Below are 10402 nucleotides of genomic sequence, written 5' to 3' on the forward strand. Positions count from 1 at the left end.
AAGAGCCCAATGCGAAAAAATGCATGTTGGGTCTTTGAAACAGTTCGAATCATTTCGATAATAATCAGTTTGATCTGTTTTACCGAGAAAGTCTACGGTTCGAGTCCGTATAGCCCTATACATTTTTGCATTTTTGTATAGTTTTCGTTTCCTCATTAGTGCGTGCTTGCAGATGGCCAGTGGGTTGGTCCATGGAAATGGAATCATTTCCACATGCTCACGGCGATCCCTCGGGGCATGAAAATGAAAAAAAAAAAATAATTCATTCCAATGGATCCAACCGGATCGGTATTTTCGAATCTCGAATACCCAAACCAATTCTTCTTCATTCATTTTCGTGGGGGAATGACATATGGCTTGTTTCCTCTTTTTCTTGTCCATGATCAAAGATTGAGTGATACACCTTTTCTTTGGTTTGGTATACCCAAGCCAATTGATTATGAAGTCAAAATCATAACACGAGCCTAGCCAAAAACCCCAACCTGACCCAACAAAATCGAATCTAATAGTAATAGTAAGTCACACGGATCTAGGACCTGTTCTTGTATTTGTAGAAAAGCCAGAGTTTCAAAAAGAAAGCTCTTCGGTAAGTTTCATTGTAAACATTGTAAAATAGACTAGACTTTTCTTCGTATAGCCGGCCTAGCAAAGGCAAAGCAAGTAGTTTAGTTATTTTTATCTTTCTGTACAATACTTATTTTTTTGTATCCCAACCTACTCCAATCCAATTGCTCATCATTTCAATTCTGTCGATTCTACCGATGCAGACTTTATGCAAGAAGATTAGGGGTCTGTTTGAACTTGGATGAGTTAGGAATCCAATCCCCCGACTGATCGCTCTTTGGTGGAACAACAACCCAAATTCATTGTTTCAGAAATAATGAATTGGTCCTAAAGGTATCAACGTTTGTGCTCTCTTCTATTTCTATGAGTGTTTTTGGGGATTTGGTCTGTCGAATTGTTCGACAACGCGTGATTCCATCAGAGCTATCTTCTGTAGATAATTTATGATTCGGCCGACTCTACCATTGTGGTACGCTCCATTGTGTGGGTTTGCTTCAAACGAAACCTCTTTTGATTGTCACGAAACCTAACCCATTGGTTGGTCTTACTAGGTGTTATTACATTAATAAGTATTTCGAGTCATTCCAAATAGCGATTTTGGGTACTAGAAATGGGTCCGAAATAGGATGACTCTTTCAAGACTTTTAACTCGATTTAAATAACTCGATTGTTTCTGGGGGGTCCTGTCGGGATAGTACAGGTCAAAAGTATCTAATTTGGGTATAGGAACCCATGAGTTGTTCTATGTAAGGGTTCCTCATAATTCAACAGATTGAAGATTGAATCAAATCAATTAAGTATAAATCTGGGACAAGGAGAGAGTCTAATTGGTCGATGCATTCTGTTTCTGTTTATGTATTCATATCGAATCAATAGAAACAATGATTCTATACCCCGATCTTAATGAAAAGAATACACCAACGCCAACCGAGTAGAATATACCCTAAATCCCGAGCTAGGCATTCTACTACAAAAGAGAAAAAAAAAAATGAGCCAGACCTCTTCTTTGATTTTATTATATTATTATATTATATTCATTGAATATTTTCATTGAAAATGGAATATTTCCATTTTATTTTCACATAATTATAGATAATATAATTAATATTGAATTAATCTTTTTTTTATTCATTTTTGATGAAAATGAAAATATTCTTTCATTTATTTTTTTTTTTATAGAAAACCCAAGGTAAAGTGAGAGAGTCTTATTTGTACAAGAACATAATATGTCTACACCATATCTAAATAGAATTGAAGAAAGGGTAAGTGGGATTCTATTGGATGAATCTTGAAACGAGGCATGACCCGCAGCAAACAAACTCAACTATGTGGTTCGATCAAAATTGTTGTTTCGACTAAGCAGTTATGGATGAATTGACAATTCCAATTTGAATCGACTAATTCGGTATATTCCACATTCATGAGAGTGCATCTATGTTTCTGCTTTACGAATATGATATTTTCTGGGCATTTCTAATAATATCAAGTCTTATTCCTATTTTAGCATTTCTAATTTCGGGAGTTTTAGCCCCGATTAGTGAAGGACCAGAGAAACTCTCTAGTTATGAATCGGGTATAGAACCAATGGGGGATGCTTGGTTACAATTCCGAATTCGCTATTACATGTTTGCTCTAGTTTTTGTTGTTTTTGATGTTGAAACGGTCTTTCTTTATCCATGGGCAATGAGTTTCGATGTATTGGGTGTATCTGTATTTATAGAAGCTTTCATTTTCGTGCTTATCCCAATTGTTGGTTCAGTTTATGCATGGCGAAAAGGAGCATTGGAATGGTCTTAGCTCCTGAATATTCAGACAATCAAAATCAAAAACAAAGAAAAGATTACATTGAGACAGTTATTAATTCTATTGAGTTTCCGTTACTTGACCAAACAACCCAAAATTCAGTTATTTCAACTACATCGAATGATCTTTCGAATTGGTCAAGACTCTCCAGTTTATGGCCGCTTCTCTATGGTACCAGTTGTTGCTTCATTGAATTTGCTTCATTAATAGGCTCGCGATTCGACTTTGATCGTTATGGATTGGTACCAAGATCGAGTCCTAGGCAAGCAGACCTCATTTTAACAGCCGGCACAGTAACAATGAAAATGGCGCCTTCCTTAGTGAGATTATATGAGCAAATGCCTGAACCAAAATATGTCATTGCGATGGGAGCTTGTACTATTACAGGAGGGATGTTCAGTACGGATTCTTATAGTACCGTTCGGGGAGTCGATAAGCTAATTCCTGTGGATGTCTATTTGCCGGGCTGCCCACCCAAACCAGAGGCAGTTATAGATGCTATAACGAAACTTCGTAAGAAAGTATCTCGAGAAATCTATGAAGATCAAATTGGGTCTCAACAGGAAAATCGATATTTTACTACCAATCACAAGTTTCATGTTGGACGCAGTACTCATACTGGAAATTACGATCAAGGATTACTCTATAAATCTCCATCTACTTCAGAAATACCTCCTGAAACTGAAACATCTTTCAAATACAAAAGTTCAGTATCTTCCCACGAATTAGTGAATTAGGCAGGATGCTTTTGTGCAGAATAACAAACAGCGGGTAAATCTTCATAAATTTCATCGTAAATGTGAAATACTCATACAAATACAAATGTGGGAGAGATCAAGAAGATGCAAGGTCGTTTATCTGCTTGGCTAGTCAAGCATGAGCTAGTGCATAGATCTTTGGGCTTCGATTACCAAGGAATAGAGACTTTACAAATAAAGCCCGAGGATTGGTACTCCATTGCTGTCATTTCATATGTATATGGTTACAATTATCTACGTTCCCAGTGTGCTTATGATGTAGCACCGGGCGGGTTGTTAGCTAGTGTGTATCATCTTACGAGAATACAGTATGGTGTGGATCAACCCGAAGAGGTATGCATAAAAGTATTTGCCCCAAGGAGGAATCCTAGAATCCCGTCTGTTTTCTGGATTTGGAAAAGTGCTGATTTTCAAGAACGGGAATCTTATGATATGTTGGGAATCTCTTATGAAAATCATCCACGCCTGAAACGTATCTTGATGCCTGAAAGTTGGATAGGCTGGCCCCTACGTAAGGATTATATTGCCCCCAATTTCTATGAAATACAAGATGCTCATTGAATGATAAGAAACTAATATTCACTTCTACGACTCCAGATATTCAAGGAATCTTTTTATGTTCTGTTCTAGATGAAACAGAATAACTGGACTCTCATCTCAGTATTATGAATGGGCTACTAAAGGGGCTTCATTGATATTCCCCAATTTGGAAGATATCCATTTCGGATGAGCAAAGCCAATAGGATGAATCAAAAGAGTTCTGCACCATGAACTTTGTACCGCGCACATCACTTAGATGGGCCCCGAAAAGTCACGTAGGAGGGAGTGAAGAAAGAGAAAGTGAAGAAATAGAATATGAAAGAAAATATGAAATTATGAACTCAAAATTCAGAAATGAAAAGGGGATCAGATTTTCTTTGTACTGTATCTGAAATGAATCCTGTCTATTCCTACCCTTCGATTCCTCTCTAGACTAGACTTTTGGGTTTTCAGCCAACTAACTTCAATTCAAATATGTATGAAGTATTAACATTCTTTTTGAGCGAGAGCAGGTACAGTATGAACAAACAAAAAAGAAGAGGGAACAGAATCTAATTCTTTTCTTTACCCATCAAAAAAAAAAATGGGGGATCTAGATATATCCCTAGATGGATAAGTATGTATCATGATCTAGACTATTAACGAATAGAATATGGATCCCGATCCATATCGATTCATTTGTATGAGTATCTATTCGATATATTAACCACGTGCCAGGAACCAGATTTGAACTGGCGACACGAGGATTTTCAGTCCTCTGCTCTACCAGCTGAGCTATCCCGACCATCCCCGACGCATCATCCTACTAGAGGGCTTGGGTCTATGTCAATTAAAGGGACTCAAAAAACATTAGAAAATCTTACCTCAGCCTTGGAATTTCTTGGATCTTCAAAAAGAAGACTTTGTAAGTGTAAGAGTAATGATATGGACTGTGAATGATTCAATAATGGAGATTCCTTGCCATATATGTTCATTTGTACGTAGATCATATCTATCACAAGACTTGTGATAAGAGAGAAAGATTTCTGGTCGGATCCATTTGTGAAAGAGTAGAGTGAGTGAGAAACATAGCTAAGCTCATTTTGAACCACTGACGAAAAAAGAGGATAAATGGTTAGGGAATGGAATAAAATAGGCCTTTTTTTTTTTATTGGGGATAGAGGGACTTGAACCCTCATGATTTCAAAAGTCGACGGATTTTCCTCTTACTATAAATTTCATTGTTGTCGGTATTGACATGTAGAATGGGACTCTATCTTTATTCTCGTCCGATTAATCAGTTCTTCAAAAGATCTTTCAGACTCTGGAGTAAATGATTTGATCACTGAATCTTCGATTCTTCCTTTTGGAATCGATTTAATTTAGCAAGAATTCTGCAATTTTTCATATAAATAATCAAAAAATCCGGATTCGGGTCGTGATTAATCATTTGATATTTAAGTACGTCTATGTACTTAAATAAGGTCATCCTTTCTGGAGTTTTGATAGAAGGATTCCTCTACCAATGTAGTCAACCCCGTTCGTTAGAACAGCTTCCATTGAGTCTCTGCACCTATCCTTCTTTTGATTCTCGCTTTCTGAACCCTTGTTTTCAGAAAACTGGATTTGGCTCAGGATTGCCCATTTTTAATTCCAGGGTTTCTCTGAATTTGGAAGTTACCACTTAGTAGGTTTCCATACCAAGGCTCAACCCAATCAAGCCCGTAGCGTCTACCAATTTCGCCATATCCCCCTTATGAGATCTCGATCTCATTGTGATCCCATCCCCTTCTTTCATTTATGTTGGAACCATTGAATTCATTAGATACTGATTCCTATATCGAAAAAGTGTCTGCTCCTATTTTATTTCTTGCCCATCTTCTTTCATATCTATTGGAGGACCATTCCATTATTTGGTCCAATCAGAAATGATTCTATCATTGATGTATCTGCAATTCAATATGGATGGATATATCCCACATATAGATGTTCCCCCCCCCTCTCATTTTTCCCGCGCAGTTTGGAATACTGGAACGGTCGATATTCATTCTTCTTTTTTTTTTTTTCGTCCTATCTCCTCCCTTTCCGAATGAAACAAAAGGAATATCTCAGTAGGATCTGGATTGCATCCTTATCTTATCCTTTCCTTAGGAACTACACTCTAATAGAAATAGAATTCATATAATCTGCTATAACTGCTATAACTAATAGTTATATTCTATTCTATAATAGAATATAGAATTATTTCATATGTATATAGTATTATTTTGCGTTTTTTAAATTTGATTTGAATGAAAAAAAAAAATTCTAGTGCTAGTGACTACTAATAAATGAAATAATCAAAAATAAATAATCAAATAGAAAATAATCAAAAATAAAATCAAAATTCATATTATATTAATAATTATTAATATTAATTAATATGTTATAATAATTTATAATAATTAATATTAATAATTATTAATAGCTAATAGCTAACTAAGATCCCAATAGTTTCCCGAATTCCTATTCACGCACTATTTCTGTTATATGAGCCCGCTTAGCTCAGAGGTTAGAGCACCGCATTTGTAATGCGATGGTCATCGGTTCGATTCCGATAGTCGGCTTTCTCTATTTGTTCTATTTTTTTTTTTTTATCAGGATTGATCATCTTTCCTTGAGACCAAGGAATATTGAGAAGACCCCCCCCTTTTTTTTCTCCAAATGTCGGGTTACCGATCTATTATGTTATGTCGCGGGAACTTCCAACTATGAATAAAGAATAAAAAACGGATTGGAGCCGTTTGATCTATACAGAACAAATCAAGAAAAGGATCCTTAACTTCCCATATATACAATATACAAAATAATACGGATATTGATACAATTCATCTTATTCCTCTTTGTAGTACTTCAGTGGATTTAGCTTCGTTTATCGTTTAGTTCAGTATTAATTTAGGTTTATTCTGTAAAATGAAATTTCAATAAAATTAAGGAGTCTTTATGTCTCGTTACCGAGGGCCTCGTTTCAAAAAAATACGCCGTCTAGGGGCTTTACCGGGACTCACTAGGAAAAGACCTAGATCCGGAAGTGATCTTAGAAACCAATCGCGTTCCGGGAAAAGATCTCAATATCGTATTCGTCTAGAAGAAAAACAAAAATTGCGTTTTCATTATGGTCTGACAGAGCAACAATTACTTAGATATGTTCGTATTGCTGGGAAAGCCAAAGGGTCAACAGGTCAGGTTTTACTACAACTACTTGAGATGCGTTTGGATAACATCCTTTTTCGATTGGGTATGGCTTCGACCATTCCGGGAGCCAGGCAATTAGTTAATCATAGACATATTTTAGTTAATGGCCGTATAGTAGATATCCCAAGTTATCGCTGCAAACCCCAAGATATTATTACTATGAGGGATGAACAAAGATCCAGAGCTCTGATTCAAAATTATATGGATTCATCCCCCCACGAGGAGTTGGCAAAACATTTGAGTCTTTATTCATCCCAATATAAAGGATTAGTAAATCAAATAATAGATATTAAGTGGATCGGTTTGAAAATCAATGAGTTGCTAGTCGTAGAATATTATTCCCGTCAGACTTGAACCTAACTAAAATAACAAAGCTTTGGACAAGCCCCTTTTTTTTCTTTCGCCGAAGTAAATAGATCTAAGAGGTTTGATCCGGATTTTTCTCCCATTCACGTATTACAAATGGATCAGCGGTGAGATTTTTATTCCTTGTCCATTCTTTCCGTTCCGGTATTTTCCATACCACAGCAATTAGGAATAGAGAATCTATATCAAATAAAGTACGATTGGAATACTCGTATCAATTGTTATTTGATTTGATACATTGTAGTCGGTACCGTTGGTGAATTAGGTGAAGGTACGGAGAGAGAGGGATTCGAACCCTCGGTAAACAAAAGCCTACATAGCAGTTCCAATGCTACGCCTTGAACCACTCGGCCATCTCTCCTACATAATCTTATGATTATGACCCAGAAACCGAGTGAATAGCGAGTCATTCATATTATTGTATTATTGCAATACAGGTATGACCAATCAATTCTAAATAGAAAATAGAAAACTTTTCATTAAAGAAAGATCTTCCCTCGAGGATCGAGGGATAAAAAAACATTTTTTTTCTTATCTTTTTCTTATCTTATTAAAAAGATTAAAAAAAAATAGATAGAATCTATCTATTCATGTTTGTCAAGAAGACGATCCCGTCTTATTCTTAGATTTATACTGGATTAAACCAATGAATTGGAACAAGTCAACTGACCCTATTTTATACTATGGTTACATTTAGACTATTATGGTTCCATAGGAATTCCAAAATTCCTTTCTAGTTTCAGATTTCTCAACAACAATTCCTCTCATGAGCTACCCCACAATCTATTACAAATTCATGAATCGTCCCATGGATTTTTTTGATATTTCGATTGCGTGGTGTATACACACTATGCACAAAAAATGGATGGTTATTCTTATTCTATTTTCATCATGGAATGATTCTATTATTTGATTTGATTTTTTTTTTCTTTGGATCATAATCAAATCAAAACTTCTAGAGTCATCAGAATCTGTAGGAAAAACTTCCTTGATTCCTGAGCTTCGATAAAATAGGAATAGTTCCGTTCATTGGTATACTACTTAATATTTATACTTAATACTTAATTTAAATGAAATACAATCGGATTCAAATATTTCCTATCCATCCCTGCCCCAAAGGGACAATTTGAGTGGAAGGTCGACACCTTTTTTTTTAGAATGAGTCCGTTTGTTTTTATGTGATTTCGTACTATACAATTCCTTTGTTTGTGGGATCATTTTCCCTCTAGGGGTAATGAGAAGAATTATGGAATGGATTGTTAACCATGCCTAGATCTCGGATAAATGGAAATTTTATTGATAAGACCTCTTCAATTGTAGCCAATATCTTATTACGAATAATTCCGACAACCTCAGGAGAAAAAGAGGCATTTACCTATTACAGAGATGGTGCGATTTGATTTTTTTTTATTATTATTTATTTATTATTTATGATTTACCGACCTCAGTCTTACGAGAAAGAGACATGATTCGTAATACAAAGAAAAAAGATTTTTGAAATAAACCTATGCTCGGTGAAGGTGAAATTTAGAGATAGAACAATTCCTTCTGTCGTGTATCCCCGATTGATGCAGCCTCAGATGCTTCAATTGTTGATTTGAGTATTGAGCGAAAGGTTACACCTACAGGTTCTGTATTGTAGGTCAATCCGACTCCACTAGGACCAGACCAATAGGCGGCATAGAGGAAGAAGCACTACACCTAGGAATCAACAACGCGAAAACTTTGTTATAAATTACCCCTTTTCCTTATCGGGATCGGGACTAACAAGAATGGTTGGGACAACAAACATCCATCTCGTTCGTACTTTGGATACCCGTATAACCATCGAAGATCGTTGAAGTGACTAATTCCTGGAAATAGGGGGCGTTGAGGACAAAGAAATTGTTGGAGTTACCATTTCTATCTAGCACCAACATGGTTGGTGTTAAGAAAATATAGACCTCTTGCAGGAAGGCTGGCTAGAGATTTCTTGTAAAAACACCAGCCCCTGTCAGTTCATAATGAGAATATTTCAATCTTTTTTGATTCCATGGATTATTCCCCTTATTACTATGCACAGAAGGGAGGAGCCGTATGAGATGAAAGTCTCACGTACGTTTCTGGAACGGAGATTCTTTGAATAGAATGAACGACCGTAACGGATGTCAGCTCAATCCGAAGGAAATTATGCGGAAGCTTTACAAAATTATTATGAAGCTATGCGACTAGAAATTGATCCCTATGATCGAAGTTATATACTCTATAACATAGGCCTTATCCACACAAGCAACGGAGAACATACGAAGGCTTTGGAATATTATTTCGGGCACTCGAACGAAACCCATTCTTACCACAAGCTTTTAATAATATGGCCGTCATCTGTCATTACGTGCGACTATCTCCACTATAGAAAGAAGGAAAGAAAGATCAAACCTCCTAGTAAATACTAGAAAAAAATAGGCTTTCTACATATGCATCATTCAAAGCAACGAGTTTTATCAGCTGTAGCAAAGAAAGAGACTTCATAGGAGCCAAATATGAAGAAAAAATAGGTACGGCCTATATATTAGATTCTATGGATAAAGAAAGGATCTAATTGATAGAGGAAGCACCGTAAAGATCAATTAGCGAGGTTTTGGGGCCGATACAATAAGAACTGCTTACTTATGTCATGATATGAGATAAAAGTTAGGAATCAACTTATGTAATAGAGTCGATCTACTAAGGTATTGAGCAGCGGTGTAGCATCAGATCCCAAAGATAGTAAGTCCTTTCTTTCTTTTGGAGGAAAGAAAATCTTTTTCAAAGATTCTATATGAATTTCTATATGAAAATGAAACCGAGATAGTTACCTTTCATAAAATTCTAAGTATAAGGGGAGGATACCTATGCTTCATTCTTCTGAAGGTAGGAGAAAAGATAAAACTGATTTGATTATTGATTCAAATTAGAGTTTGAAACTCATGTAATTCACCTCTTCTATTCTGGTTAACTCGATAAAAAATCGGATCTATTTACGAGAAATCTCATTCAGTTAGATATGGTAGATTAAGATGGGACACCAAAAGAATTGACTGCTGAGCCGTATGAGGTAGGAAACTCTCAAGTACGGTTCTAAGGGAAGGAATCGACCCACCTATTCCGACCGGGGAGAACAGGCCATTCGACAGGGAGAT

General features: G+C 36.1%; 1 non-coding gene across 1 annotated transcript; it reads right to left on the minus strand.

Moving 5' to 3' along the window:
- Positions 1–7518: 7518 nt before the first annotated feature.
- On the minus strand, positions 7519–7605 carry TRNAS-GGA (transfer RNA serine (anticodon GGA)). The gene has a single exon. It is a non-coding gene; the product is annotated as a tRNA-Ser (tRNA).
- Between the last annotated feature and the right edge of the window lie 2797 nt (positions 7606–10402).

The sequence above is a fragment of the Tasmannia lanceolata genome, unplaced genomic scaffold (genome assembly GCF_043159265.1).
Source record: "Tasmannia lanceolata isolate RefF3 unplaced genomic scaffold, GAP_Taslan_0.1 ptg000195l, whole genome shotgun sequence".
Taxonomy (NCBI): domain Eukaryota; kingdom Viridiplantae; phylum Streptophyta; class Magnoliopsida; order Canellales; family Winteraceae; genus Tasmannia; species Tasmannia lanceolata.